We start from the raw sequence: 6,320 nt of genomic DNA on the forward strand, positions 1-6,320 counted from the left end.
TTCGCCATGCCTTGCGCACCGCTTCTTCCCGCCACACGAGGATCTCGGCTGCCCCCCTCCCCCGAGACCCGAAGCCCCCACCCTGCAACCAGCTACTGACCCCCGGCCTCCAGTGCTTCCTGAAGCGCGTTATTAAAAAGGTCAATCCCAATGTCCGACAAATGGACCCCGTCGCTCCTATACATGCCCCCGATCTTTTGACTGATGTCCTTATGCCGTATGACCTGTCCCCCTAGTGCGGCCACGCATTTGCCCACGGCCGCGTTGACCCTTTTCCTAGCCCTCTCCACTCCTGCCCCTTTCCGAGCTCCGCGCCAAGCTAGCCTGGGAATGATGTTAGCCCATATTAGCTCTACGCCCGGCCATCGCTCGCTTACCCATGCTAGATCGTCCCGTATTGTCCTGATCAAGTCTAGGGATTTCATGTCGCCCAAATCGTTGCCCCCCAGGTGTAATACTATGGTATCGGGGCTGCTTGTCGCCTCTTCCCCGGATAACAGGGTGCCCCTCAAGCCGTGCCACCTCATCCCTCTCTGCCCAAACCAGCATACCTTCCCCTCTTTCTCCGCTAGCCCCAACTGCTTTCCATACGGCCTCCCGGCGGCCCGTGCTGCCGCCCAGTGAACGTATGAGTGACCGACGATCCATATCCGCCTCGCCTCCTTTTTTCTTGCGGATGGGGCTGTGTGGGAGAGGGGGGAGGACATGATCGTTAGATGTTTTCTGTTTCGTCGTTGAGGGGTCTAATGTAGCGCCTGTAGCTGTTGGACCCCCACCGGCCTAATGCTTTGATCTCTTCGATCGCGCACCCTTCGTTAGCGGCTGACGTGGCCGCCCCTATTCTAAACGAGTGTGTCCCGAATCTCTCTGCCTGCCAGCCAAGTGCTCCTACACATCTCTTCAACACTGCTGCAAACTGGTACCTAGTGAGCGCCGCCCCGTCCTTGTGTACCAGAAAATTCCCTCCTCCTGCCGGCCTTGTTATCCTAAATGCTTCGACCGCCCTTACCGGGCAGACCGCAGCGTCGTCGTGCCTGCGCAGCTGCACCCATTTTCCCTTTCCGTTCTGGTCTGTCTTTGATCTGCGTATTTTACACAGTACTGTGTCCTCCGCTACGGTAACGCTACTGCACTGCAGCCCTGTTTCCCTTGCTGTTTTGGACTGCGCTACCAACTCGCTAACCCTGAATGCCCCCCTAAAAGCCATAATAAAGCCGTTGTAAACAACCTTGCCTCACTCTGGTCGCGGCAGACGCTTGGGACCGCTTCTATCAGTTTCCTCAGCCTCTCGATTGTGATTGGTTCCCTAGCGTCTGGTTTCTTAACCTCCGCCCTTGCCCAGCCCTTCATTATCGTGCGTACTACGAAACTCTTCGTCTCGTCCCTTTCGCCTGCCAGTTTCTGGAAAAAGGATACCCCTGCTAGTATCGTGTTTGCTCCTGCCCTGGACGTCTGCTCCCTTCTGAGTTTGTCCAAGAACGCCAACACTTGTTGCTGCGGAGGCTTGGCTTCAATCTCCCCCTCCCCCTGGAACTGCCGCCATCTTCTCCATGCGGCCTTGTAGGCCTTCCAGGTCTTTGGTGCCAGGGATCGCTCCACCAATTTATCTAGTTCTGATCGACTATCTGCCAGAGATAGGAGGGGCATGTTAAACCTACTTCGCTTGCTCCCGGCGCTGCGGTCCTAAAAACTTCCCATTTCTGCCTGGACAATGCGTCCGCTATTACGTTCTTCTCCCCTGGCACGTGTCTAGCTCTGAATGTTATGTTGTGGTGCAAACAAGCTGCCACCAACCTCCTGAGCAACCTGACCACCGGCGGCGATGATGCCCGCTGGTTGTTCACGGCTTGCACCACCCCCATGTTGTCGCACCAGAATTGGATCTGCCTGTTTGCCAGCACTTTACCCCATATGTCGACTGCCACGACTATCGGGAACAACTCCAATGCCGCTAAGTTCTTGGTGATCCCTGCGGTCTCCCATTCTGGTGGCCATCGCTGGGCGCACCATTCGCCCTGCAAGTATGCCCCAAACCCCGTAGCTCCTGCTGCGTCTGTGAATAACTGCAGCGCACGGTTTGGTGCTACTTCCTTGGGCCAGATTTGCACCCCGTTAAACTGTAAGAGGAACTCCTCCCACACCCGCAGGTCCTCCCTAAGCTCCCTGGTGATGCGTATGAAGTGGTGCTTTGATACTCTCTCTCTGTGCTCACCTTTCTCAGTGGCCGCCTCCTCCCCCCCGCCTTCCTATTTAACCCGCCCGCTATCCGGCCGGCCCCCTCGCCTTCTACAGGCTACCAGCGCCTGTAGGTGTGAAAGAGGGGACGGGCACACCTGCCCGCCCCTCCTTTCCATTGTGCCGCTGGCCCGCGGGCCACCTGCCGCCCCTCCCCCTTACCCCTCTCCGGCGCCATCACGGGCTCAGCGCCTTTGTTACCATTAATACTGCACTGGCGGGCCCTCTCTCTGTCCGGGCCCGGGACTGCAGTACCGGCAGTACTCCCCTGATGGCGGCCCTGGATGCAGTTGCAGACTTACTTAGGTCTTTTACAGAAATTGTGTCTGCTACTTTATGCTAATGATTAGCTTGTTAGCATCTAGGAACGCCCAACAGCAATACTGGCAGTGTATGTTGTGCTGTGTCTACAGGGGGCAGTGTGTGAGGTGCTGGGTAGAGGGGTCAGTGTGTAAGGTGCTGGGTAGAGGGGTCAGTGTGTGAGGTGCTAGGTACAGGGGGCTATGTGTGTCATTGTGTGAGGTGCTGGGTACAGGGGACTGTGTGTGTCAGTGTGTGAGGTGTTGGGTACAGTGGGCTGTGTGTGTCAGTGTGTTATGTGCGGGGTACAGGGGGCTGTGTGTGTTAGTGTGTGAGGTGTTGGGTACAGGGGCTGTGTGTGTCAGTGTGTGAGGTGCTGGGTATGGGGGGCTGTGTGTCAGTGTGTAAGGTGCTGGGTAGAGGGGTCAGTGTGTGAGGTGCTAGGTACAGGGGGCTATGTGTGTCATTGTGTGAGGTGCTGGATACAGGGGGCTGCGTGTGTCATTGTGTGAGGCGCTGGGTACAGGGGGCTGTGTGTGTCAGTGTGTGAGGTGTTGGGTATGGGAGGCTGTGTGTGTCAGTGTGTGAGGTGTTGGGTACGGGCTGTGTGTGTCAGTGTGTGAGGTGCTGGGTATGGGGGGCTGTGTGTCAGTGTGTGACATGTTGGGTACAAGGGGCACTGTGTGTAAGTGTGTGATGTGCTGGGTACAGAGGACAGTGTGTTAGTGTATGAAGTGCTGAGTACAGAGGGCTGTGTGTGTCAGTGTGTGAGGTGTTGGGTACGGAGGGCTGTGTGTGTCAGTGTGTGAGGTGTTGGGTGCAGGGGGCTGTGTGTGTCAGTGTGTGAGGTGCTGGGTACAGGGGACTGTGTGTGTCAGTGTGTGAGGTGTTGGGTATGGGGGTCAGTGTGTGAGGTGCTAGGTACAGGGGGCTGTGTGTGTGTCAGTGTGTGAGGTGCTGGGTACAGGGGACTGTGTGTGTCAGTGTGTGAGGTGTTGGGTACAGGGGCTGTGTGTGTCAGTGTGTGAGGTGCTGGGTATGGGGGGCTGTGTGTCAGTGTGTGACATGCTGGGTACGAGAGGCAGTGTGTGTAAGTGTGTGATGTGCTGGGTACAGGGGACAGTGTGTTAGTGTGTGAAGTGCTGGGTACAGAGGGCTGTGTATGGGTGGCTGTGTGTGTCAGTGTGTGAGGTGTTGGGTGCAGGGTGCTGTGTGTGTCAGTGTGTGAGGTGCTGGGTACAGGGGACTGTGTGTGTCAGTGTGTGAGGTGTTGGGTACAGAGGGCTGTGTGTGTCAGTGTGTGAGGTGTTGGGTGCAGGGGGCTGTGTGTGTCAGTGTGTGAGGTGCTGGGTACAGGGGACTGTGTGTGTCAGTGTGTGAGGTGTTGGGTATGGGGGGCTGTGTGTCAGTGTGTGACGTGCTGGGTACAAGGGGCAGTGTGTGTAAGTGTGTGATGTGCTGGGTACAGGGGACAGTGTGTGAAGTGCTGAGTACTGAGGGCTGTGTATGTCAGTGTGTGAGGTGCTAGGTACAGGGGGCTGTGTGTGATGTGCTGGGTACAGGAGGCACTGTGTGAGGGGCTGGGTACAGGGGGCTGTGTGTGTCAGTGTGTGAGGTGCTGGGTACAGGGGGCTGTGTGTGAGGTGTGGGAACAGGGGGGCAGTATGTCAGTGTGTGAGGTACTGGGTACAGGGAGCTGTGTGTGTGAGGTGCTAGATACAGGGTGCTCAGGGCTGTGTGTCAGTGTGTGAGGTGTTGGGTATGGGGGGCTATGTGTGTCAGTGTGTGAGGTGCTGGGTACAGGGGGCTGTGTGTGTCGGTGTGCAAGGTGTTGGATATGGGGGGGGGCTGTGTGTGTCAGTGTGTGAGGTGTTGGGTGCAGAGGGCTGTGTGTGTCAGTGTGTGAGGTGCTGGGTACAGCAGACTGTGTGTGAGGTGCTGGGAACAGGGGGACAGTATGTCAGTGTGTGAGGTACTGGTTACAGGGAGCTGTGTGTGTGAGGTGCTGGGTACAGGGGGCTGTGTGTCAGTGTGTGAGGTGTTGGGTATGGGAGGCTGTGTGTGTCAGTGTGTGAGGTGCTGGGTACAGGGGGCTGTGTGTGTCAGTGTGCGAGGTGTTGGGTACGGGGTGCTTTGTGTGTCAGTGTGTGAGGTGCTGGGTATGGGGGGCTGTGTGTCAGTGTGTGACATGCTGGGTACAAGGGGCAGTGTGTGTAAGTGTGTGATGTGCTGGGTACAGGGGACAGTTTGTTAGTCTGTGAAGTGCTGAGTACAGAGGGCTGTGTATGGAGGGCTGTGTGTGTCAGTGTGTGAGGTGTTGGGTACAGGAGACTGTGTGTCAATGTGTGAGGTGTTGGGTACAGGGGGCTGTGTGTGTCAGTGTGTGAGGAGCTGGGTATGGTGGGCTGTGTGTCAGTGTGTGACGTGCTGGGTACAACGGGCAGTGTGTGTAAGTGTGTGATGTGCTGGGTACAGGGGACAGTGTGTTAGTGTGTGAAGTGCTGGGTACAGAGGGCTGTGTATGTCAGTGTGTGAGGTGCTGGGTACAGGAGGAAGTGTGTGAGGGGCTGGTACAGGGGGTTGTGTGTGTCCGTGTGTGAGGTGCTGGGTACAGAGGGCTGTGTGTGAGGTACTGGGAACAGGGTGGCAGTATGTCAGTGTGTGAGGTACTGGGTACAGGGAGCTGTGTGTGTGAGGTGCTGGGTACAGGGGGCTGTGTGTCAGTGTGTGAGGTGTTGGGTATAGTGGGCTGTGTGTATCAGTGTATGAGGTGCTGGGTACTGGGGGCTGTATGTGTCAGTGTGTGTGGGGCTGTGTATCACTGTGTATGGTGCTGTGTGTATAAGGGACTGTGTGTCATTGTGGGGTTGGAGAAAGCTCTCACATGTGGGCTGCAGACAGGGTAGTGAGTAATGGAGCCGATCACAGGGGCTGCCTCCCAGCAGCAATGCCGGCCAGCCCCCCTTCAGCTTACCTAGGCCTGCTTCCTGGCACCGGAGTGAAGGCTCAGCAGCTGAGGTCGGAAGCAGGTAGAGAACTGCTGTTCCTAGGCCATCATGTTCGCACTACGTAGCAGTACCGGTCCAGGTAGGTTAGTTTAGTCCTGTCCACTATGCAAATAAAACAGCTGCAGCCAGCGCAGTGAGAGGCCGCCGGCCTAGATATATGTGATTCCTGGCCCCTCATTATGCTGGCCGTGCTCTCCCCCACCCGCTGGCTGGGGAAGGGAGCATGGCGATTACGGAGAGGATGGGGCTGGCCACCGGTAAACCATCCCGGAGTCCCAATCCGCCACTGCCTGAGGAAAGCATCACACAATGAAAACATAAATATATTTTATAAAGTAAGATAATGCTGTTTACATGGTATACCAAATAATTGTTTGCGTCATGAACCGTTGTGCATGAATCTGGCTGCTGGTGGAAATTGCACCAACAGCACATGAGGGAATCCTGTCTGTCTGTATCACATGCTTTTTCTATAGACAAAAACCCATATTTAAAAGGTAGACTTCTTTTTTAAATCAATGAGTTATGTGACAAAAGAATACCAAAACTTGGGTCACAGGTAGTAATGTAATAAAGTCTGCTGAAAAATATGAACCTGAAAGTATAATTTTTTATTATCAAGGACTGCGCAGTTGGGATTTTGCCCAGATATGTAAACCCAGCAGGGAAGAATTAAAACTCAGGCCAGATTGGCTTTTGATCAAAGAGTTAAAAGACACCACTGTGTATCCAGGTAAATTCTGCTTTCTATCCTTTGTCCTTTTTTTGTTCCCAAGG

The sequence above is a fragment of the Pseudophryne corroboree genome, chromosome 2, assembly GCF_028390025.1.
Source record: "Pseudophryne corroboree isolate aPseCor3 chromosome 2, aPseCor3.hap2, whole genome shotgun sequence".
Classification (NCBI taxonomy): Eukaryota; Metazoa; Chordata; class Amphibia; order Anura; family Myobatrachidae; genus Pseudophryne; species Pseudophryne corroboree.